Source organism: Equus przewalskii, chromosome 6, assembly GCF_037783145.1.
Source record: "Equus przewalskii isolate Varuska chromosome 6, EquPr2, whole genome shotgun sequence".
Lineage (NCBI taxonomy): Eukaryota > Metazoa > Chordata > Mammalia > Perissodactyla > Equidae > Equus > Equus przewalskii.
In genome coordinates, this window is record NC_091836.1 from 29704682 (window position 1) to 29728754 (window position 24073).

At 42.8% G+C, this 24073-nt stretch overlaps 3 long non-coding RNA genes across 13 annotated transcripts in view; 1 reads left to right on the forward strand and 2 right to left on the reverse strand.

Annotated features, from left to right (window-relative positions):
* The window catches only part of LOC103557915 (uncharacterized), a 242031-nt gene that overhangs the window by 91525 nt on the left and 126433 nt on the right, over positions 1 to 24073 (forward strand). For 8 of the 10 annotated variants that reach the window (XR_011541384.1, XR_011541381.1, XR_011541383.1 and 5 more), the window contains one exon: positions 6031 to 6394. The exons of 1 other annotated variant lie outside the window; for it this stretch is intronic. This is a non-coding gene — a long non-coding RNA (uncharacterized lncRNA). Of the gene's footprint in view, positions 1 to 6030; positions 6395 to 24073 lie in introns of those variants that run through there. One more of the 10 variants, XR_011541385.1, reaches the window with a different exon arrangement.
* On the reverse strand, positions 14207 to 15653 carry LOC139084098 (uncharacterized). The gene is made up of 2 exons (XR_011541396.1): positions 15429 to 15653; positions 14207 to 15172 (listed from the first exon to the last, which is right to left on the reverse strand). It is a non-coding gene; the product is annotated as an uncharacterized lncRNA (long non-coding RNA).
* Positions 20801 to 24073, reverse strand: part of LOC103561971 (uncharacterized) — an 87096-nt gene continuing 83823 nt past the window's right edge. Inside the window, exon 5 of one of the 2 annotated variants that reach the window (XR_011541394.1) lies at positions 20801 to 21026. This is a non-coding gene — a long non-coding RNA (uncharacterized lncRNA). Of the gene's footprint in view, positions 21027 to 22771; positions 22922 to 24073 lie in introns of those variants that run through there. The other variant, XR_011541393.1, reaches the window with a different exon arrangement.

Genomic DNA, 24073 nt, shown 5'->3' on the forward strand with positions numbered 1-24073 from the left:
AATATCCAGAGCGATCCTCTTAAAACGTTAGTTACATCACATCTCTCCTCTTCTCAAAATCTTCTGATAGCTTCCTGTCTTACTCAAAGTAAAAGGTAAAGTACTTTCAAGGGCCCAAGGCCCTACACACTCTGTCTCCAGCAGATTAAGGTGGAAGCTTAGTTGCTACCACTTTTCTTATCTACTCCTGGATGTGATCATCCATCCGGCTTCAGTCACAGTCTGCTTGCTATTCCTCAAACATGGTAAAATATGCATTCACCTCAGGACCTTTGTAGATGCTGTTCCATCCAACTGGAACATTTTCCTCCTGGATATCCACATGAATTCTCCCAGATGTCCACATGAATCATTCCCTCTCTTCTGAGAACTTCTCAGCGATGTGAACCTAACCACCCGATATAAAAGCGGGCACCCTCCGTCATCTCTTTATAGTTTCCTTACCCTGCTTTATTTTTTTCATAGCACTTATCAATACCTGACGTATTATGTATGACTTTTTTTATTGACTTATTGTCTATTCCCACAAAAATGTAAGTCCTATGGCATCAGGAGCTTTGTCTCTTGTTCACTGTTGTATTCACTAGCACTGAGTATAAAGCTTGGCACATGGTAGGTTCTCAATAATTATTTGTTGAATAAGTGAATGAATGAAGTGAAGTTGGCAGGTGGAGAGCCCCATTCACTGTGAGCTCCACCCCTTGGCTCTGAATCCATCCTCTGGAGCTCTAGAGATGAGTTCGTCCCTAGGGAGCTATTGTGTACCTTCCTCTCAGGTCTTTGCTATTTCACGGTAAACATCTCTGGTTCTTTCCACAGTTCTTTAAATAAGATGTGCTCTGACAGCACATCTGAGTTTCTTCACACTCCACAATGTAGTTTGTCTGGATTTAAGGATCTGGGCGTTAAAATAAGTTAGTTTTCTATTTTCTTGTTCTCCTTGGGCTTCAGTTACACCATAGCAATGTTGGTTCCACCCACTCAGTTCTGAAGGCCAGTCTCCTTGATGGGAGAGCTAGAAATTTGGGAATTTGAACCCAGATAGATAGTGCATTTAAATCTCAGAGCTGTCAGTTTCCTTATCTGTGATTTATACCAAAACCATAACCTCATGTGGCTAATTTGAGAATTAATGTCTATTAAATGTTTAACACATTGCCTGGCCCATAGCAGACTCAACAAATGCTGAGGTCCCCTTGACCTTCTCTGTCTTATGTCAGCCTTATACCTCTGTTTTCAAGCAGTGGAACTACTCTTTCCAGCTTCTTCTTGCTCCATATGAAGTTTTGACAAAGCTCTTCTTGTCTATGCTCTGTACGTGCTAGGCTTGCTGAGAAAAGTAAATGACTTTTCCAAAGCACCTGTATATACAAGGTCTGAATTGCAACAAGAGAGGTTTGGACACAGAGCTAAAGTAAGTTCAAATAGTAAAAGTAACTTAAAAGCTTCAAGATAGAATATTACAGACTTTGGATCATTTGTTACTGTGCTTAAAGATCAGGATGAATTAGAGGTGTGGATGATGTCAATGTACTTTGATTAGAAGGAGGTGGCTAATAAAGAAACCTTCTAGAAACAGTTTGTCGCCCATGGAGCAGTTTACAGTCTATGCACACGATGATTGCAAAGATATTTCCTATAAAGTCTATTTAAAACTTAACATGGATGGTAATCAGGAGCAGAAGACAGGCAGCACATTCAAATGGAGCAATTGAGGAGAGTTTAATGAAGGGGCTATTTACAAAGGTGTGGGAAGGATTAAGGAAAAGCAACCAGAGGTGTTGAAGCCACCAGGGGCAGTCAAAGCTGGGAATTGTGACCATTAGAGGCCTGAAGAGTCAAGGGGAAGGTGTCGGCCCTACTCCTGGAGAGAGTGGCTAGCTTTAGGATAGGGCTGTCTGAGGTGCAGCCATCTCCAACAACCCAACATGGAGAGAGCGCCTCCGCCTGACTCACGGCTGCCCTCCCATCTACGGCCAGTGCCTCCTTTGGCAGTCCCAAGTGGACAAGAGGGAGCCAGGGAGCCACTGACATAGCCCACAAAGGTCATCCTCCAGGGGCCCAGAGCAGGGTGCAGAGGGACGGAGGGAGGATCTGAAGCAGCCAGTGGGGAAGATCCAGCAATGTTTGTTTAGTAATGAACAACTTTTGAAGAAGTGAGGGCTTTCCCAGATATTTTTCTGTAATGTCTGAAACATCTAATGGTACGTATGTATTACTTTTATTAATTGCTTTAATGTCGAGAGTTTTTCTTTTTTCTTTTTGTCATGGGATTGTGGACTTCCCCTTTGTTTTGCTCTTCTGTATTAAAGCAACTATATACTGTTCTTTAAAATTTAATATGGGACTGTAGGACTCCATTTGTATGAAGTTAGGAACTGGCTAACCCAATGAATGGCGATAGAAGTTAGAACAGTGGGAAGGGGTGGATATTGACTGGGAGGGCACAAGGAAAACTTTCTAGGAAACGTGTTATCTTGAACTGTGTGGTAATTACACAGCATATATATAGGTAAAAATTCATTGAAGTGTACACTTAAGATTTATGTATTTCATTGCATGTAAATTATACCTCAATAAAAAAAGAGAAAAAATAGTATGGTTATGTCCTTGTAAGTGCAATGTTTGTATGCAATATTTTTATGTGTTTATACAATCTATACGAGCATTTGCATGCCAGATCTGCATTGTTTTATCTGCTCTCTCTACACTTGTAACCAGCACTCAGTTTTTCAAGGGGCAAAGATAGGGGAGGGGTGTAGCCTAGTCTCAGAGAAAGCTACAGACAATTACCCTCAGCTGAAAATAAACATAATAAAACTATAGAAGTCTAATTTTTGCAACTTGAGAGGGTTTTTTTCTGCAGCTATTCACTTCTAATCACTCTTACCTAATAAATGAATAGAATAGCTAATGTGATTAGACTAATTCACTATTCATCAAGAATATTAAATGAATAGAATATTTTGCATTTCGCCAGTCACACATCTTGAGTATTTACCTGATATTACAATCAGACATGTGTTAGATTTTCTCTCTGCTTCTGGGCCACAGCTCATGGATAATTATAGTGTTTAATTAGCTCCACACAGCACTTGGCTCTCCGGTGTGGATGGAAATTACAAGATGCAGAAAGAACAAATCAAAGGCTGGAAAGGAAAGTAGCCCTTTGCTACACTTCCCTGGAAGCATTAGCAGGGCCCGTGGGCAGCGCAGGAGGAATTGTGTTATTCCACTTGAATAGAAAAGAGCTTGCTTTTCATAAAGATTTAAAAATTACGTTTTTATTTTGGAATATAGCTAGTGAGCATGAAATGGAAAATAGGTAGAGAGTTTAACGCACTTACAAAGAGGATTATTTTCCCCCTGACCATTCTTGACTGTCCCTTATATTTGTCAAAAATCATAGAAGTTTCTTTGGTTGGGAGCTCCCTCCCAGCAAGCTTGACAGGTGACTATAGTCTCAGGCCATTGAGCCAACTGCCAGAGGCTCAGGCTACTGTTGCTTAGTTCCTAAGGCCTGAAAGTGTGATAAAACAGTCCACTAGCTAAATGCCTAGTTTCGCAAATTAAGTGCAATAATTTGAATCAATCCAATCTCATCCCACAAACATAAAATGAGCATCTTCTCTAGTAAGACATAGTGCTAAGTGCCACAGAGGACAGATAAATCATACAACACTGTACCCGCTAAGCTTGGGAAGTGTGGGAGGAGGAAGGGGTAAGCCAGTCACAGTGGTTGCCATTTAAGATTGGATGCTGGGGGAGGCCCTGGGCAGAAGTGGTCACACGTGATGTGGGGGAATCAAGAAATAGTTGATGATGAAGATGGCGTCTCAGATCGGTCTTGAAGGATGGTTAGGATTTTGAGAAGCTGAGGTGAGGGCGGGCCAGGTGGAGAGACATAGGAGCCAAGACGTGGAGGTGGGACTCTAGTTTGGCTTGTGGAAAGAAGAGGAGGGAAGCAAACATCTTCTGGTTTCCATCGAGGCTGACTACACTTGACCCAAACTTACCCTCTAGCCATTGAGATGAAAGAAAATATATAGCTCAGCGGAATATCCTTCTTCCATGAAGGCCTTCCTTTGTTCTCACCCTGATGTGGTAAGGGTTGAATGTGTTCATTCTCTAAAGAGAGTTATGAGGTTATCCTAAGCCTTCTTCTTTCCACCATGGTATTTTCTACTAAAAAACATACCATGCAGGGGCCGGCCTGGTGGCGCAGCGGTTAAGTGCGCACATTCTGCTTTGGCGGCCTGGGGTTCGCCGGTTCGGATCCGGGTGCAGACATGGCACCGCTTGGCAAGCCATGGTGTGATAGGCATCCTACGTACAAAGTAGAAGAGGATGGGCATGGATGTTAGTTCTACAAAGTAGAAGAGGATGGGCATGGATGTTAGCTCAGGGCCAGTCTTCCTCAGCAAAAAGAGGAGGATTGCCAGCAGATGTTAGCTCAGGGCCAATCTTCCTAAAAAATAAATAAATAAATAGTTTAAAAAAAAATACCATGCAGAGAAAATCTATGTTCTCTGATGGGTAAGTGATTGGACATTTTTCACTCATTTGGCAAATGTTCATTGAATTCTTCTTAACGTTCCTGATACTACTAACTAAGGCTCTGAGCCACAGCAGTGAACTGACAAAGTCCCTTCCACCATGGAGCTTACATTTTAATAGGGTGATGGGAAATAGACACATACAATATATTACTTCATATTTCAGGAGGTGTTAGTGCCATGAATAAAATAAAACAGGGTACACGAGACAGAGAGTCCCAAGGGTAGGGTTCTTGTATATAAGGTTGTCAGGGAAATTCTCACTGATATTATGATTTGAGCAGAGAAGAAAAGAGTGAGAAAGTCAGCGTGGGAGATGCCTGGAAGAAGAGCGGTGCAGAGAGCAAGTGTGAAGTCCCTTTGGAAAGAACGTACTAGCTGTGTATAAGGGGCATTGGGGAGGGTATCATGGAGAAGTGGAGTGAGGGATGAGCAATGTGACAGGGAATGAAGGGGCCTGGGGGGCAGATCCTGAAGTGAAGACATTGGTATTTTTTCTGCGTGAGATGGGAAGCCATTGGTACATTTTCAGCAGAGGAGTGGCATGATATATTTGATGTTTTAAAGGGATCACTCTAGCTGCTGTGTGAAGAATAGATTGAAACAGCAGAGGGGAGACTAAAGATGGAAATAAATAGGGTAGTTAGGTGTCTACTTCAAAAATCCAGGCAAGGTAGCTTGTTGGCAGTGGCGGTGGGCAATTGCCAGATTCTGCACATATTTTGAAGGTAGAGCCAAGGAACTTTGCTGATGGATTGGGTTGGAGGTATATGAGAGAAAGAGGAGTTAAAGAAGACGGAAGCAATGCCAGTTAGTAGGATGAGGAGGACTTGGAGATAAACAGTGTGAGGAAGGATCAGAATCAAGTTTATTTTTAGAAATGTTAAGTCTGGTATTCCTATTGGACAGCAAGCGGAGATGTTGAGGAAGCAATTGGGCATGTGAATCAGGAATCCAGAAGAGTGGTCTGCGCTACTCAGATAAATTAGGGAGCCATCATATACAGACGGTATTTCGAACCCTGGGATGGGATGAATTCTCTAGGGAACGCTTTAGATAGGGAGATGAGATTGGAGTCCTGGGGAACTCCAGCATTAAAGGTCAGGGGATGAGGAGGAACCAACACAAGCGCTCACAGAGAAGTAGCCAGAGAGTTAGACAAGACTAAAGAAACAGTGTCTTTTCAGAGGACAAACGGAGAGTGTTTCAAGTAGGAGGGCAGAGTCATCTCTCGGAAAGAAAAAGAAAAATTTTTTGTACATACTACATGCCACACATATGGAGTATGCTGTTGCTAAGTGTGGTAGGCAGAATTCTAGGATGCCCCCAGGATTTCCCACATCCCTTGTGTTTATGCCCTGAATAATCCCCAGGACTGTGAATACATGGATTTTACCCCAATGATGAGGTTATGCTAAATGGCATAGTGATGACCTATTCACATTGGCCCCTTTTAAAAGCAGAGTTTTTCCAGCAGGTTGCAGAAGAGAAAGTCAGAAAGACAGAATCCAGCTTCTCCAGAACAAAGCAAGCACCATGTTGTGAATGGCTTGTGGGGGCACATGGCAAGGAACCGTCAGTAGCCTCTGGGAATGGAGAACAGGCCCCGGCTGACAGCTTTCAAGAAAATGGGCATCTCTGTCCTACAACCTCAAGGACACGAATTCTGCCAACAGCCAGTGATCTTGGAAGAGGACCCAGAGAGGCACTGCAGCCCCAGCTGGTATCTTGGTTTGAGCCCAGTGAGACCCTGAGCAGAGAATCCAGCTCTGCCCGCCCCAGATGTCCGACCTACAGCAACTGCGAGATAATAAATTTGTGTCTTTTTAGGATGCTAATTTTGTGGTGATTTTTAATGTAGCAATACAAAACCAATACCCTAAGCAAGACTGAGGATTTAAAAGCTTATGATAAAGAGAGGGCAAAATAGGGGAAAAGAGGGTGACTGGAGAAAAACGGAAAGGAAAAGAGGGAAGGGAGAGAAAGAGGGGAGAGAGATGACAAAAAAATGCACCCATATGAATATTTTCAGGAACTATTAATCTAAAGTAAATAACTCTCCTCCTTGTAGAAAGGGAATTCAAGAAGGGAAACAATGATTTATTGCTGAATCCATGAGGGTTTCAGAGTGAATGCATGGCCAGACCGGAAGTCAGTCTGCTCCAGCAGACTCACTTGGGGACTTCTGCATCCCTCTGTTCAGTATAGGATCCAGGGTTTTCTCCCCAATAATCACCAGCCCGGGTTGGGTTTCTAGGGGCACAAATTCCCCTTTTGCTCTCAGCATGAACTACCTTCACAAATCTTTGCTTTTTTTTTTTTTTTTTTGGCTGAGGAAGATTTGCCCTGAGCTAACATCCATGCCGATCTTCCTCTATTTTTCAGTATGCGGGCTGCCAGCACAGCATGGCCGCTAACAGAGCGGTGTAGGTCCACAGCCAGGGAACTGACCCCAGGCTACTGAGGCAGAGCACCCTGAGCTTAACCACTAGGCCACTGGGGTGGCCTCTTACTTTTTTTGATACGATCCAAACTGTGACATGTTCTTGACTTGGAGATCCGAACAGGAAGGCTGTGGTCCACAGCACAGTTCCTATTTTTCTGGGCTATTCAGAGGAAGCAGAGGCGGTCATAGGAGCCAAAAGCCCTGGGCTTTTGTTTTGCCTATATCTTCTCCAACTGTGTCACCATAAGATATTGTTGACCTTCTTGGACTCTCACCTGCAATTTTGGGAAAATTCCACTTCTGACTTATTCCTAACACAGAGGGTGGTGACTATAAAGTGAGAGATGTGGAGAGTCATCTGAAGTATTACTATTTCAGCTCTGAGTATGAGCTCAGTAGCTTATAGTTTATTTTAATCCCAAAGGTTCTGCATTAAAGTCTGTTAACATCCTAGTCACATAGGACCTGCCCTCCAATATCACAATGTTAGGATGTTTCTTCAAGTAATTAGAGACACAGAGAATTGGAGAATGAGATTGGTTGCCATCGTAGATAATATTATCATAAAGGTAAAATTCCATTGCAGTGAATATTATTATAGTATTATACTTCAACGCTATCTTGAAATGAGCACTTTCCCTAATTATCTAAAACAAAAAAAGAAGCCTGCAACGGAGAGAGAATGGCGTTCCTTTTTGGTGAAAGTGTTTGATTGTGAGCTATCTGCAGGAGAGACGGGGAAAACCTGAACTGAGCTGTTTGCCCCTCTGTTGTCCTATTTTCAAATAAACATTAGCCTTCAGAGTTTCTTCTTTTCCCTCTTCCAATCTCACAGTGGCTGAAACAATATTTCACTTGACATCTGAACCACCACCCTCATGGAGTTGTCAGGAGGAGCAAAGTAGAGGTGGAGAGAGAATCGAAACACCTTCCTTTCAGGGAGTGGAAAGTTCATTCGCTGAGGAGAGAATGGACGCCACCATGTTTTATCTCCAGCTTCTGCAGACGGGAAAAGTGGCAACACAGCCTAACAAATCCTCATTATGTGTGCACACGCACAAAGACATAAAAGGAAAAAGAAAAGAAAAAACAGTCTTATAGCTTTTTCCATAAAAATATTATACTTTGGGAACCCAGCACCATTTAAAGGGTCGATAAAATGATTTGCTTTTTCAGGCAAAAACAAGAGAAAAAGTTGCAAGGAATTTGATTTCCTTGACTATATTTAATAGCCAAGTTCATTCATTCAGCAGATATTAATTGAGCACCTGCAACACTGGGATGCTGCAGTCACGATACGGAAAAGGCTCCTGCTCACGTGGAGTCTGTGTACTAGTGGGAGAGACAGGATGAATGAACTGACAGTATATAATATGTCAGGTGGTGGAAGTGCTGTGAAAAAAATGGAGCAGGGTAAGGATATTGAGGTGACAGCTGGAGGGGTGGCTGCTATTTATATAGGGTGGCCAGTGATGGTCATACTGATAAGGAGACATTTGAGCTAAGAACTGGAGGAAGTGTTGAGGGATCAAGCCATGTGACAACTTGGGGAAAACCATTCCAGGTGGGGGGGGTGGGCAGGGGGAGAAGCAAATGCAAATGCCCTGAGGCAAGAGCACATTTGGCTTTCATTCATGCATTAATTTATTCTTTCATACATTCACTATTTCAATCACTTTTTTCTTATAAATAATAACTTATGTACTTCTAGGGAACATCTTTTTGTTAAACTTGTACTTCTTTTTGGTTAAGAAATGTACATTTGTTGACTAGCTACTATATATTTGGCACAGGAGGAAAACATATGAGTCAGGCAAGAGTCTTACCCTTAAAATGAGTACAACCTATTCTGAGAGGCAAACATAAACAGATAAATGTAGTACTCCAGGAGGCTTCATGGTATTGTGAAAATAGCACAGGCTTTGGAGAGAGAGATCCTAGTCCAGCCATACCTATCCCTGGGCAAGTTATTTTCTTCTTTGAGACACAGAGCATGGGGCAAGCAATGCCCACTTTGTAGAATGCTAGTGAGGAATAAGTGAGGCGGCATATATAAAGTATAACAGCAAATAGCAGGACTTCAATTAACGTGACTTCTCTTCCCGCTCTGCTATAATAGGACAATGCGGCTAACTAGTTGAACACATACTATGAACAGTGCATGCTCATACTCCTCACACTTGGCACATTTATTGTGGTTAACCGATGATGGGCCTGTCTCCCATGCTAAACCAAGGTTTTCTTGAAGATAAGCGACATGAGTTAATAACCACTGTTTCTAGTGTGCCCAGCCCAACGTCTGGCACATAGTAGGGTATTCAGTAAATGTTTACAGAATGACTGGAATTAATGAGTGCTCGGGATAGGAATGGTCAGGATCATTATCTGCCATAGATAATTAAATAGAAGTGCAGAAAAGTTAAGTTGTTTATTCAGATTATACAGCAGGGGTCAGAAGTCAGTTTTTCTATATGGTCTATACAGGGCTGGACCATTTAAAAATTATTTAAAATACTTCTGAATATGATATATTTCAGAGGCCAGCCTATACTTGGAAACATACAGGGCCCTTACATGCATTTCTTTTACAATATGTTTAAGTAATTAGGAAATGGTAAACCTTTTATTCTTAACGGCAATGGAAACATAATTCAATCCTGTGGATGATGCAGAAGATCCTATTGTCCATTAGTTTCAACTTCTCTTAAGTGGACTTAACTTCATTTTCTCATCCTAGTCTTGCTCACTCTCAGGCAGAGAAAATGAGCAGATTTGAATGATACCTGGCACATAGTAGATACTCAGTAAGTATTTGTTGAATGAATAAATGATGACCGAACTGTTACTCACAACCATTCCCTAAGATTCTGATATTTACCCATCAAGACGCCAACTCCTCAGGCTTCTCATTCACCCATTTTACTGCCTCCAGGTCATCGTCCCTGCATCCCTCATTAACCCCTTGATGTCCTTACCCCTGGAACTGCTGTAGTATACACAATAGAGTCAACCCCAATTCTGCTCCTCAATGGCACAGCATCATGTGAGAGGGTCTCAGAATGCTGACGGTGTAGACTAACACACATCCACCCCATCTGACTTCAGTAGGCCCTTCCTGGTGACCTTGTTATTCATATCTTGCATTTTTCCTGGTATCGTTGCTCCACATTTTTCCAAAGTTTCTTCACGTTCTCCAAGCCACAGTCTTATTTTCTCCCAGCTATTAGCATCAGCAGACTATCTCATTTCTACTTCACTAGGAGCGTGGAAGCCAGCAGTGGCTATCTCAGCACAAGTCAAATCAGATCCGTCACATGTGCTTTCTGATCCCCTCACCAACTTGCTTATTTATTAGTCTCTGTTCATCCCTGATCCTCCCTCTTGGGCTGTCTTTGCATTTTGACTCTTCAGTCTTCTGTTGACTGTTTCCAGAACTTGCCATGTCCTCGGCTCTGCTTTTGCCTACTCCCTTGCCCCTCAAAAATTAGAGGCTTTAAAAAACTCCATTTTATCACATCATCCAATTTTCCCAGATATTCAGACAGGGCTTGGCTAACTGGTATCAACTTTGTCACTTGGTGGCATTCAGCTGGGGACCGGCCTGAAGAGTCCAAGCCAGCTTCACTCACAAGCCTGGCACCTTCGTGAGGATGGCTGGAGGGCTGGGCCCCACTGGATTCCTCTTCCTATCCAAGTAGTCTCAGAGCCTCTCCCTGTGACCTCTCCAGCAGGGTAACTGGACTTCTTGTTTGACACCTCAGGGCTCCCAGAGACCAAGTTCTCTTAAAGGCTAGGCCTGAAAATAACATAATATCACTTCTGACAGGCTCTAGAGCTCAAGATAGTCATATGCCAGCCCTGATTCAAGGGAAAGTGAATTAAACTCTACCTCTTGATGAGAGGTGTGTCAAAGAATTTGTTGCATTTTTAATTTCTTATTCCTACCCATATTAGAATTGGAAATTAATTTCCATGGACTCATTGGTGGCTAACCTTGGCCCAGATACCCTTTGCTTGGCTTGCATCCATGCTGGCACTGAGATAGTGAAGGGACCACACTCTGCTCTGTGACCTGGGTTATGACTGGTTTTTTTGCTACAAATTATTTTTTTATTATTATTATTAACAGACAATTTTTTTAGAGCAGTTTTAGGATTACAGTAAAATTGAGAGGAAGTTACAGAAATTTCTCATATACCTGCTGCTTCCACATACGAATAGCCTTCCCCACCAGAGTGATAAATTTTTTATAATTGATGAACCTACATTGACACATGATTATCACCCAAAGTCAATAGTCTACATTAGGGTTCACTCTTGGTGTTGTACATTCCATGGGTTTGGCCAAATGTATAATGATATGAATCCACAATTGTAGTATCATACAGAGTAGTTTACCTAAACAGAGTAGTAGCCCTAAACATCCTATGTGCTCCACGTTCTTCTACTTTTGTAAGGTAAAACTGGAGATGCACCATCTAGATCCCTCTATGAGGAGGGATTACTGCCCAGATATAGGGAATGCAGAGAAGAGCTTCCAGCTGTCAGCATCTTCCAAGTCTGCCTTAACTGCAGAGAGTACCATCTCCCCTGAGATCACGCCTTTCCTGGGGCAGCGCACATCCAGCGACTGAGCGATGCAGGTGTATAAACGCCCAGGCACTTTGATCTGGCCATTTTCCCCGACACAAAACAACTCTGAGTAGTGACACTCACCCCAGAGCTCTCCCCTGGGTTGATGGAGGTCTGCATTGCAGTTTTACTTTCCCTTCTGCCAAATATGGCTTCTCCCTTCCTTTCACAGGTGTTGATTCCCAGTAACCATCTTGCAAACCAAACTGTCTCAGCATCTGTTTTCAGTGTACCCAGCCTGTGACATACCTCTGTGACTTTATAACTATATTCATGTATGCATGTGTGTATACATATACACGTACATACATTACATATATAATATATATGTACATATATAAAACATTATACATATATAAATACATATATAATTATTTATATATATATATGTATACACACACACACACACGTATATACATTCACACCCATCCTGGTGTGAGAAGAGGTGATTCTGTTCCTATCCAAGGCTAACCACGTTTAGTTGATGTTGGTTGTTTCTGCCCTGTGCCTCATTTCTCCCTAGTCTGTTGGTCAAAGCCCCGCACCTTTTGTGGGAGAGTGAAGAAGAGCTCTTCCTTCATCCATGCATATGTTTCTAATAGGGACTATCAACCCTAATTCTTTGTCTTCTCCCTCTTTCCTCGACCATTTGGCTGGGCACAAAACTCAGACTGGGCTAATCAGAGTCTTTATGGCATTCAACTGGAGCTGGGGAGAAAATCTTTCCTTTGTGATGGAAAAGGTGAAAAGATATACGCCAAGATCAGCCCATGGAATGGGTCTACCTATGTTTTTCTTCATGGGAGAGAGGATGGAAGATACATAGAGCATGGCAGAGATGAGACAATGGTCCTGGAAGCATCACATCTCTGGGTACAGCCATCTCCAGCTACACTCCTCCTCTTGCTGGCTGTGTGAGCCAATATATTCCTGTTTTGCCTTAAGTTAGATGATGAAGGTATACTGTCACTTGCAATCAAGAGCCCTGATGAATAGATCCTTCCAGTTTTGCTTTCTACTCTGTTTTTCTGTCCTTTACAGGACCTTTCTCATTCACTTATCCCATCTTCTAGTGTCTATATTCTGTTCCTCTCTACTGCTGCTTCCCCTTTGCATAGAACAAACATAGATCTCACCATCGGTGGCGAGAAGACTGCTCAGTGAGTTCCAAGTTACATTTCTGCTCTCATCTTTTGCTGCATGGCTAAATTTCTTTTAATAGTGGGACATACACACCTCACATCCTTCATTTCCCTAACATCCTACCATCTGTCTTCTGTCCTCACTGCTCTACTGAAACAGCAATTTTGAAAACGGTTATCTAGGAATGGTCACAACAAAACAACCTTTCCTCGGTTTCATTATCTTGGATCTATTTTTGGCATAGGACACTATTAATCACTGACAACCTCCTCCACCCTCTGGCAAGACACGGTCTTGTACGTCTCTTCTTAGGGGCCCTACATTCCTCTGGCATTCCTGAGGAGTGAGGTCCTGGTGCAGTCATGAGGGAGGAGATTTAGAGCATAGAGAGGGGGAGGCTTACCTCTACTTCAGAGTCAAGAGGAACAGCTATAGAGATGTCTTGGGGAACAGTGGTTGGACATTGAGGGACCTTGATTGGATGACTTTATTCTTGTAAAGTAAGAGTCAAGGCCATCTGCCTAAATGTGAAAGACTAGGTGGAAATGTCAGTCTTGAAGAAAGCAGATAAATGTTAGAAATATTGTAAATTTGCAAATTCAAAAGAAGTGAATAATATGGTTATATACCAGTAGCAAGGGCCCAGATAAGATAGCTTGCTTGGATTCAATGAGGACAATTTCATAGATTTGACAAAAGTCCCAATTTAGGGGAAACCAGTTAAGTGACGATTGCAAGCTTAGAGGTCTCATGCAAATGACTGACCAGGATCTGGACTGGGGGTGACACCAGAAGAGGCTCTATACCTCCAGACTATGGCAAATATTAGATTAGCAAAGTTGAGGAAATAGAAAAAGTGATGCCAAAGAGGTGAAGCAGAGAGATCTTAGAGTAGAAAAGCTCCAACTGATGACATGAGCCATGATGTGGCCAACTTCTGCATTAGTGGTTCTCAAACATTTGCGCATCGGAATAACCTGGAGTGCTTGTTAAAGTGCTAATTGCTGTCCCCACACCTAGAAATTCTGATTCAACAGGTCTAGGGTAGGGTCTGAGAAGTTGCATTTCTGACATGTTTCAGGTGATGCTAACGCTGCTGGTCCAAAGACTATGCTTTAAGAGCCACTGCCTTGTTTTGAGAAACAGAAAGTATATGAAAGTCATTGATAATAAGGAGGTTAAGATCCTGAGGGGCCAAAGTCATCAATCTTCAATACAGTCTTGGTGTGCTGAGGGAGTCTCAGGCGAACAGGTGCTCCAGGCATCAAGGGTCAGAAGACTACATCAAGGAGTGAGGGAAGAGAGTTACAAGGAGAAGGGCTCTTGTTAGATGGCTGCAGGACAATGCACTGCAAGGGAGGCGGAGAGCAACTGTGACCTTCTGTGATTTGGGCCTAGGGAAAAGAAAACAGCTTCTTTGGGAAAGGGGTTTGAGAACTATTTATAATTAAGGGAAAGCCACATTTCCATTCAGACACAGGTGCAAAGAATGCTGGTGCAAGGGTTCACAGCAATATGGGAGTTTACTTGTTAACAGAACAGGATTCTATAGGCTACCTAAGAAGAGACGAATTGAGAAGATGGCATGGAATATGAGGGGTGATGGAAAACTGATTTGGATGTAAGTGGGGCTGACTGAATGGGAAAGGACAAGGTGGGTAGGGTCTGTGCTTAGACTGGAAGTATGGATACCAGAGCCGAAGTTACACTGAGTTTGGGGCCAGGGTAAGGTTGCAGACCTGTGTGAGTGATCAGAGAAGGAGAGTGCTGAATAGGCATTCTACCTTCATTGTGGGAATTCGAACCACCCCTCTGTTGTGTCTATGTCTGTCTCTGCTTTGACAATGTCTTCTTGGCTTCTGATGATAATAGTGTGATTGGGTAGAAGGTAGACAAAGGGTATTGTGAATGGCGACCAGAGGCCAGGCTGAAGCTACGCCTGTATGGATTTTTTTTACCCTAAGTGCTTTGTAGTATAGTGGGCACAAGTAAATATTTGTTGAAATAATTGATCCATACCACTGAGCCCCTTTACCGTCATCATTGTTGCATAGTACGGCTTGTGTCTGATTGCATATGGCATTGAGTTAAGAATTGTAAAAGGGGAACGTTAGACTCATTTTAGAAGTCTAATGGGGCAAACAGTTTGAAGCAATCACAGCACTGGTTACTCTGCTATAAAGGGAAATAAGACTGAGCTGAGAATCAAGATTCTTGTTTCTACTCTTTTTTGTGACTGGTGGTGTTTGGTTCTGTGGTTTCTTGCAGTTGGAGACAGTACTGTATAGTGGAAAGAAAGTGGCTTTAGAATTAGATAGATTGTGATCCCAGTCCTAGCTCAGCCCGTTAGGCCTTGGGAAAGTTATCCAATCCATCTGGTCCTCAGTGTCTTCATCTGTAAGCGAAAAAAAGGAAACGATAATTGCTCTCATAGGATTGCTGTAAAGATTAAATGAGACAACATATATAAAGTTCTTAAGCACATTCCTGGGACATACTAAGTGCTCAATAATCTAACTTAATTCTTTTTCTTTCCTTCCCCAGCCTCCACTTTACCTTTATCACTCCATACATTTTTAGGGGGTCACAGAACTATTTCACTATGGGGAGTGCAGGATGTTGATGAGCAAAAGACCTCTTGAAGCACCCACCTTACAACATACACTTCTTGCTGCTGTGGGAATAACTCCCCTGTTTGGCAGGAAAGTTTCCTCTGTGTTCTTAGCTCCTTTTTCATGCAGTACGTGCTTGTATAGCAGGGCTTCGATGTTCTAGAAAGGGAAAGGCTCTCAGAAGAAACGGATTACATTTCCCTGTACATACGCGCGAATTTGAAATTAAGAGGAAAAGGCTTTGCCAAGTCTATGTCCTGCATGGTCCCTTGTTCTGAACCTGAAAGTTCTTGGCAGCTCTCACGGCACGCACCTCCCTTAATCTGTCCCTGGACGGGACGTCCATTGGAAACTTACAGTTTATTTTCCTAATGCTTCATCTTTGTGCACTTCCCTGATGGTGTCAATTAGTAAAAAAGTGTAAAGCCTATATTTCCAATGGTCCCACTCCATGGCAAGCACAGGCCGGCAATAACTTTCTCTGATGCTGTGAACACTTTAACACTTTGTTTCAAAACAGTTTGAGAAAACCCTATTTATAACAAACTCTGTGTATACTTTTAGCGTCCCAGAAAAACTTGGGTAAAAGTCACCAAAGTGGACTGAGGAGGATAGGGGTGGGGGCCCTGCCATGCTTTCTGAATATTTCTTTCCTATTTGGGGACTTTGGTGGGGGAAGAATTACTCCATGTGGAGTGAAAACTAGGGTTTACGAAGGTTTTTGCACTAGGAATTGCTACGACAAAATTTAGACTCCAGAAAAAATCTTCTACGCACTTCAGTTGAAAATAAAATACGAATGGAGTGAGCCGACATCCTCTTTCACTTACTATGTAAATGCCAGCGCTGTCAGTGCGTGATTTACTTAGGCCTGTCTTATTTTGTTTCTGTCATAGAATGTTTCTCTTTAGATTCCTTGAGTTAGATGCTGCACGTCAGGAAAATAAATTTATAGAGTATGAGCATGAGAGATCCGCCTTGATGCTTTTCTTTCTTACAGCAGTGCATATGTGTATATGTGTGCATTTTCCAAAGGACATGACCCTGATGCTTGGGATTATTTTCTTTATATTTTGAGGGAAGATGAGAGTTGTTAGAGGAAGTGGGGGTAGCAAAATCTGAACAAAGTTGGCATTCCTGCTTCGAGGGGGCACATTGTCCCCATCCCTTCCCTGAAATGGTCTTTCCCCCTGGTGCATTTTCCCAATGGGCAGTAGGTTTTGTTTTGTCTGCAATACCAAATGTGATGCCCCATGTTCTTCTCTTAAGGGAGACATTTAGAGAGAACAATGATGACAATACCCTTAAGAGCGCATAAGGTTAGGGTCCTAAGGAATTGGCAGCATTAGGAGCCTGCAAAGAAAACAGGAACACAGGCTGGGATGAGCAGCCTCATCCTGAACTGTCTGCAGCCTCCCTTTATCAAAGCACTGCCCTTGCCCTTGCTATTTTGCCTCTTGGTTAGTTTGTGGGGCCCCTGCACACACTGGTCTCCAGAGACAGAGGCAAGCTTATATTTATATGATGAGTCTTATCTTCTTTCTTGCAAGCTCTGTTCCCAGAACAGATTGGCCTCCTTCAGGTTCTTGCATTCATGAGCACCAAAGTAATCTGTATTTTCACTCGGAGGTCTCAGGCAAGCCCGCAGCCAGGCAGGCCATCCTAGTTGTTCCGGATCAGTCTTTTCTGAGGAAGCGGTGCTCAACGTCGGGGGACAACAAGCTGGCGGTCTGCTATTGTCCCAGTGTTCCTCACTTCACGTAGAAGAGCAAATAGTCCTTCCTCCATTACTATTTCAAAGGGGGTGGGGGGATGTGGGGGGCGGGGGGAGGAAGGAGTAGGTCATGAATATTTAATTGGGGAAAAGTAGGAGCACATTATTTGGATAGACTACTTAATAGCATTGCTAGCCCCTCCTCAGATGGCGGTAGATGCCGCATCACCAGCTAGCACCAGACGTTTGCTCGCTTTCATCTTTAATCATCTCTTCTCGGTTTCCTTTGAGTGGGGATATGCGAAGGATCCTGTCTCTCCATCAAACCGCATCTCTAATTTAAACAGCTGTTAATAAGGGTTAAATCTGCAGGCTGAGCTGGCCCTTCACTTGTTACTTGCAAAGGGGGAAAAATCAATGGAGCAGGAAGCCAGAGGGGCGTCCATTTTGAAAAGCCGTAATGAATTACGTTTCCTTAGTAAAGCTGGCAACCTCCAGTTCTGCTCCCACAGCCTCCCTTTCACATATCCAAGCCCTCTGCGACACATCAAATTTAATGAGACTGCACAGATCTCAAATAAGGAAGGGGAGCGCTGCCGCTGGGGCACTTTATTAAAGAGGATCAGAGAAAACTCGCTGGCTTTTAAAAGGAGCCCTTAAAGGCAAAGGATCTTTTTGGGCGGGTGGAAGGAGATTCCTGATTTCAATGTTTCACGTCTCCTCTGGAGCACTTCAACATCCTAATGCAGTATGAGCTTTGGGGTGTCAGCATTAGCAAACAGGTCCTAAACCTTAGGACCATTGAAGACCAAGAGGACTGTGGTAGGTGATTAGGAACGTTTGATTTAAGCGACCCCCGCCCCCGGCTCTTAGAAGCAAATGGAGAGAGAAGCTCTGTAACTCTCTTCCATGTGATGAATCATTGTCATAACCGTATTTTCTAAATCAATAATTAAATCACTTATTTGGCCAATAGAACTGCACTTATGCAGACAACGGACAAGGAATTTTGAAATCTAGAAAATCCTGTATATGTGTCAGCTATAGATTTAAGGTTTAAGAGCATTATCTGGGCATCAGGAGATTGGTGCTAATTTACAAAGCTTCTGTAATAAAATGCTGTAACTCGGATCTTCACTTTACTCATTTATAAAATGAGAGGGTGAGGATAATCTTTAATTCTCCATTTAGACTTAGAGCTCTGAGTCAGTCTTGGAAAACAGAAGAGATGATGGTGCTAAACCAGGAAAACTTGCGTGAGCTAGACAGAGCTCTAGAGAAAAGCTACACATCTCCTTGGTGAGTCCTTACTAAATTCTCCCAGAAAAACTATTCTGGCATGCAGAGCTCCAGCTATTGCGTTCCAGAACCTCTTTTTCTTCTTCTAATCTCTATTGACAAGAAGATTTTTCTTATGTCCTGTGTGAGAAAAATAGTAATAAAATGATAGCTGACATTTAGGACACTGTTATCACGTGCCACACATTAGGCTGAGTGGTTTCTGAGCATTATATTGAAAGGCGTGGTAGATAAGAACCCAGACTGGAGCCAGCCTTCCTGGGTTCAAAACATCACTTTGCCACTTCCTAGCTATGTGACTTTGAGCAAGTTACTCTAATTAACAATGCCTGGCATGTAGTAGGTGCTATAGAAGTGCTAATGTGATCTCATTTAAACCTCAAATTAGTCCGGTGAGGTACGTATGATTATCTTCATTTTACAGACAGGAAACCCATTTTACAGACAACAACTTACCTGAGATCACCTAGTTGGTGAGAGGCAGAGCTGGGAATCAAAACCAGGCTTATCTGCTTTGAAAGCCTGAGCTCCCAACCAGTGTTCTCATGCTCCAGTTTGCTCTTTGAAAGTCTTCTTTGTGCTTTAGCGGAAGTGAGATCAGCCAGCATTGTTGGAGTAGGGACCTTTATTCTCCCCTCCACTTCTCTATCTCAGAGCTCTTGGGTTTTTCTTTGCTCAGCCTTCCCAGCCTTTCATTTGATCCAATTTTTGGTAGGCTTGCACCATAATTCCTGTTTCAATTTCTTTCCTTATTTGTATGGATTTCTCTTCAAGGTCATTGAATCTTTTCCTTGAAATTCCATTTTGGAGACCTGCTTATGATGTCCCCCTCTGTGCCATTGATTGGGTGAGGAGGGAGGCAGGCCAACGATAGTGATGGAGGGCAGGCTCAACACTCTTAACGGGGATTGAAAAGGAACCAATCCGTCAGGTAGGTCTGGATCACTTTGCATCCCAAATATCAGCTTTCTGGAGCACAGAAAGAAGAAATAGCAGTTGAAAGAAAGGATGACAAAGAGATTCCATGTGAAAATGAGAAAAAGTCCTGGAGTATGGGTAGGTGAGGTCCGAGAATGAGGCGTTGTAACACTGTGACCTTAGTAGGAGAATACACTAGAGGAGAGCAGTGAAATTAGAGTCTTATCTCTTTGAGGGCAGTATTTTGTTTATTTTCTTCCCTGTTGGAAATTAATATAAGTTGTTCAAATTGAGAGTCCTGAAGTTGTCCCAGGGTGATGAAATCAGCTTCTTGGTCCATCTACCTGTCTGGCTTCATACTTTAGCTCATGGTCTGATTTCATCTCTAGGTAGACAGAGGAGAGACACCTTATGCATATAGTTTGCAATCTATTTTTTTATAGTGGTGTGTTCTTTGTGTCCTATATCTTCCTGTGGTGGTGCATCCTGTTTCTCTGCTCATGCCGCCATCTTAGTCTTAAACTTCCTGTGTGTTAGAATCACCTTTTCTCCTCTTTCCTCTGTGTCTCATGGCTCTTGCTCCAGTAAAAGGCACTGTCTGTATTGACTGCTTAGAAGAGTCTTTATTAGAGTAGCTGAGTATTCACAGAGAGGACTTTCCTCTTTCTTCTGCCATTTCTCATTCTCAGCATCCAACCCTGGCAGTCAGTAGACTCTGACAATAGATGGAACCAGAATTATTTAGCTTATGATGAGCAATCTCTTCATGTAGGGTTAAGACCAAATTAATTAGCCCTGTGGATTGCAGCGAGTGCCTTCACCTGCTCTAGAGAACTAAGTGTGGGGCTTCTTTTGAGCCTGAGCTGGAAATGGAGCCAATGCGGAAGTCTGAGACATAACTCAGGAATACACCAACAACTGCCAGTAAATTGGTACAACATAGGGACCATAACAGCAAGATCTCTACTCAATTCTGAAGCACTGAATATTGACTTAACTCTGCGTTGTCCTTGGTCATATTGCTCTGACCAATGAAGTAGGGGATGGAAAGGGAGAGAAACTTCAAGGATACAGATAGACTTAATGCCAGTGAAAACTGCGTTTCTAGGCGTAAGAAGCTATCTAACATCCAATCAGTGTGCTGGGCCCTGGAACAAAGTGAATACCCAGGGTTTGCTTGACTTGATAGCTCCTGCAGATATACCACACCCATCCTCTTTCTCAAATAGAGTAAAGAGGTTCATAATTTGACCCATGAGAAGCACAGCATTTTTAGCTGACAGAGGATGGTGGATGTCTGTAGTTATACTTCCATAGCTGTGGGTCCATAGTCCCCAGTTGTGGCACTGAGATCTGAAGTGAGACACTGCAAAGATCTCTGTTAGCTTCTTGCAGAAAAACTACTACTCTACTCTAGTCTGGGAGTGGTTTACAGGGCTCTAAAGACAATAGATTTGGACGGAATCATGATACAACTTGCCTTGCTTGCCTCTTGGTCTTTGGTTTAAATTTTTCTTGTTGGGAAGTGGATATTCACTGGTATTAATCCGTATCCACTGTGTGCAGAGCTGATGATATTTGCCATGTCACGGACAGAAGGGTAAGGAAGAGAATGTTCTGCTTCTCATCAGGTACTTGAAGACACAGGTGAATAACCATAGACATCAGGCAAATGACATAACCTAGCTGGGCCTCAGTTTCCACATCTGTAAAATTAATTAGTATAGTACCCATTTGGATTCATTGGATTCATTTTATTGGATTATTTGGAAGATTAAGATATTGTGTATAAATCCCTTAGCACGTAGCATATATGGAAAGAAAGTGCTCAGTAGGTACAATAATAATCACTCTTGATAGTATGCATAAAGAATGGAGTGTAACAAGCTACTTGCAGACAAACTCCATGAAAGAGCTTCTTGCTGAAGAAACAGAGATCCAGAAAGATCATCTTGAGGTTTAAGAGTAAACTCCGGCTTTATAACGACAAAAACAAAAACAAACAAAAAACTCCCCCAAACTGTCGGATCAATTCTGTGATTTCACAACTGGTTAATTTTGTGAAAAATACTTACATGCGTAAAATCGCACGTGCTGGTTCACTTACAATAATTGATCCACCATGGTGCATGTGCGTGTATTTACTGCTGCTCTGTTCTTCACTAAGATTGTGAACTTTGGCAAGTCTACTGGGCTTTCTAGGGGGAAGAAATCTGGGATGGTTAAAAAGTGGAGGCAAAGGTATGAAAAGCATCTAAACTTTAAAAAATTAGCACCAGTCCTAGTTGGCAGTAAACTAAGGGACTTGGCCATGGTAGATGCTGGCCAGAAGAAGGTCTCCAGAAGAGCATTTATAAGGGCGCAAGGGGACAACTCAACAATAAGCCCATTTTGCTGCTCAAGGGCAACACTTGAAGACTATTTTCGGTGCCAAAGCCTGGGACAAGCCTGGGGACAAGGATTGAATTGTAACTTTCTGAAGCTACTTCAACAAATATAGTGAAAAGGAATTGGGGAGCTGTGGGGAAAGAGAATTCTGTTCTCTGGTCAGAATGGCTAAGCCATCACCCGACATCCCACAACCCCACGTTGAAAACACTCCTGTGATGCCTTGTCCCTGGGCAGAGTTTCCAAGGGCTCCTCCATTGCTTTCCCTCCTCCTTCCTGAAAAAATGAAGTAAAGAAAGAAAGCAAAAATGATGGGAGAGTGGGAAGGAAGAAGGAAGGAAGGAAGGAAGAAAGTCTCCCCAGAAATTAAGGCATTGAGTACTTATGAAGCTTAAGTCAGAAAAGGGCAAGTTGAGGGTTAAAAATCTAAAAAAAGAGAATGCAAAACATCAGGACTCAACAGTGCCAAGAGGTTAGGTCTATTGAAAAGCCAAGGACATTTGGCTGAGTGTGGTAAGGGAAGCGGTATTAAATTCAGGCATTTCAACTCTGCAACTTTGGGCAAACTTCAAAATGAACAGGTTAAAACTCTAGCTGTGGTGCAGAGCGGTGTTGTATGTCCGACAATCCCCAGGGTCTGCCCTGCCTCCCCCTCCCTTAAGTCCCCCGTGACTCCCCCTCCCCATGAGGGCAATGAAGGAATGTAGGTGGAATCCGCCCAGGCTGGGGCTCTACCAGGGGTAACAGAATTCACAGCCCTAGCGGCCAGCTCTGAGTGACTCAGAAAGACAAAGGATTTGCAAGGCGGTGGTGGGGGGGGGGGGAATATTAACCACCTTGTTACTGGGTTCTGTACCTGACTCCCAAACTTCAAAATGTTTTACTGTTTTCCCTTAGGTTTTCAACTCCTTTCTTACATTATCCATTTCCTTCTTTTAATTGACCGTGCTCTCTGTTTCTCTGCTCGGTGAGGAAGACAGGTGGGGGCGGGAGGGGGTGTGAGAGAAGAGGGGATCAAGGAAGCCGGAAGGAACAACTCACCAACCCGACCTTCTTCAGCTGCATGAAAATAATTCCAGATTTGAAAAGGGCTTTGGTAAGATTTATTGTTGGGGGTCCTGTGATTTTGCCAAACAAGATCTTTTGTCTCTCTCTTCCCCGGTGCCTGGGTCTCTCAGTCCCTCTGAGCCCTGCTACTTTTGAAGAGTTAAATCTGAGGGAAAACACAGTTTGGAAGAAGGTGTTTCACAAAGGGACAGAGAACAGGCTGCCTGATATTTATGTAATCTGGCAAAAGGGAGGCTGTGTCAGGAGACAGAAGCCAGTGCTCAGGAAATAAAGAAAGGAAAAGAGGAGAGTAAGAAAGAGGCAGGAAGGAAGGGAAAGAAGGAATGGAAGGAGGGAGGAAGGAAGAAAGGAAGCGACAGAGAGAAAGAAAGAGCAAATGAACCACAGCTTGAGGTCCCAGGAGGATAAGTAAGTGGGGAGAAGAAGTAGAAAGAACTAATATAAATGCATATTTCAAGAATTTTCACCACTGTCTATTAGAATTATGGAGCTCTGAACAAACAGCCTAGCATAGACATAAACTTAACCTTGAAAAAGAGGGAGATGGAAGTCTATAGCATTTAAAACATTTTAAACAACAACAACAACAAACCCCCCTTGTTTGTGTAGTGAGATTCCCCTGGGCATGTGAGTTTCCTGCTCAAAGCACAAGAAGTCAATAGTTGAAATGTATGTCAATAAGAACAGACAAAAGCAACAGCTTCTGATTTAAATGAAAATAGAATACAAAATGAAAATAGAATACAGCGTGAGCTATTGTTTGTGCCATGACTTACTTCTAATTGGGTTATTATCTTGAACCAAACCCACTGTACCTCATAAAAGCTTGAAACTCAACTCCTAGGCTGTTTTCATGAGGGAAAGTCCTTTAAAACCTTTTTTTTTCCTATATGGTCTTGAACTTCAAGTTTAGGATATATGATTGATCTTAGGAAAATACTCTGAGGCGTGCTTTATGTATACACACATATAACTTCACATGCCTCAGGTGGTTGACTCCACAAATTCAGGCACCCACATATGTGTGTACCACGCAAGCACAAATGAGCACATGTGATGAAATGTCTACGGCACCCCAGGGAAAATGCTTTTACAGCATCTCCAAGTGTTCTGCATTTTAGCATGAATAAAAAGTAGGAGAGACAAAGAAATGAAGGAAAAATCTGCCACTCACTGAGTGAGCACCTACTCCATGTGATGCATTGGGTCAAGCACCCCCTTCTATTTAACACTGTAGTTCATTTACATTGATGGCTGCTTTTAGAATCGTATTTTAACACATTGTACATCCGAAAAG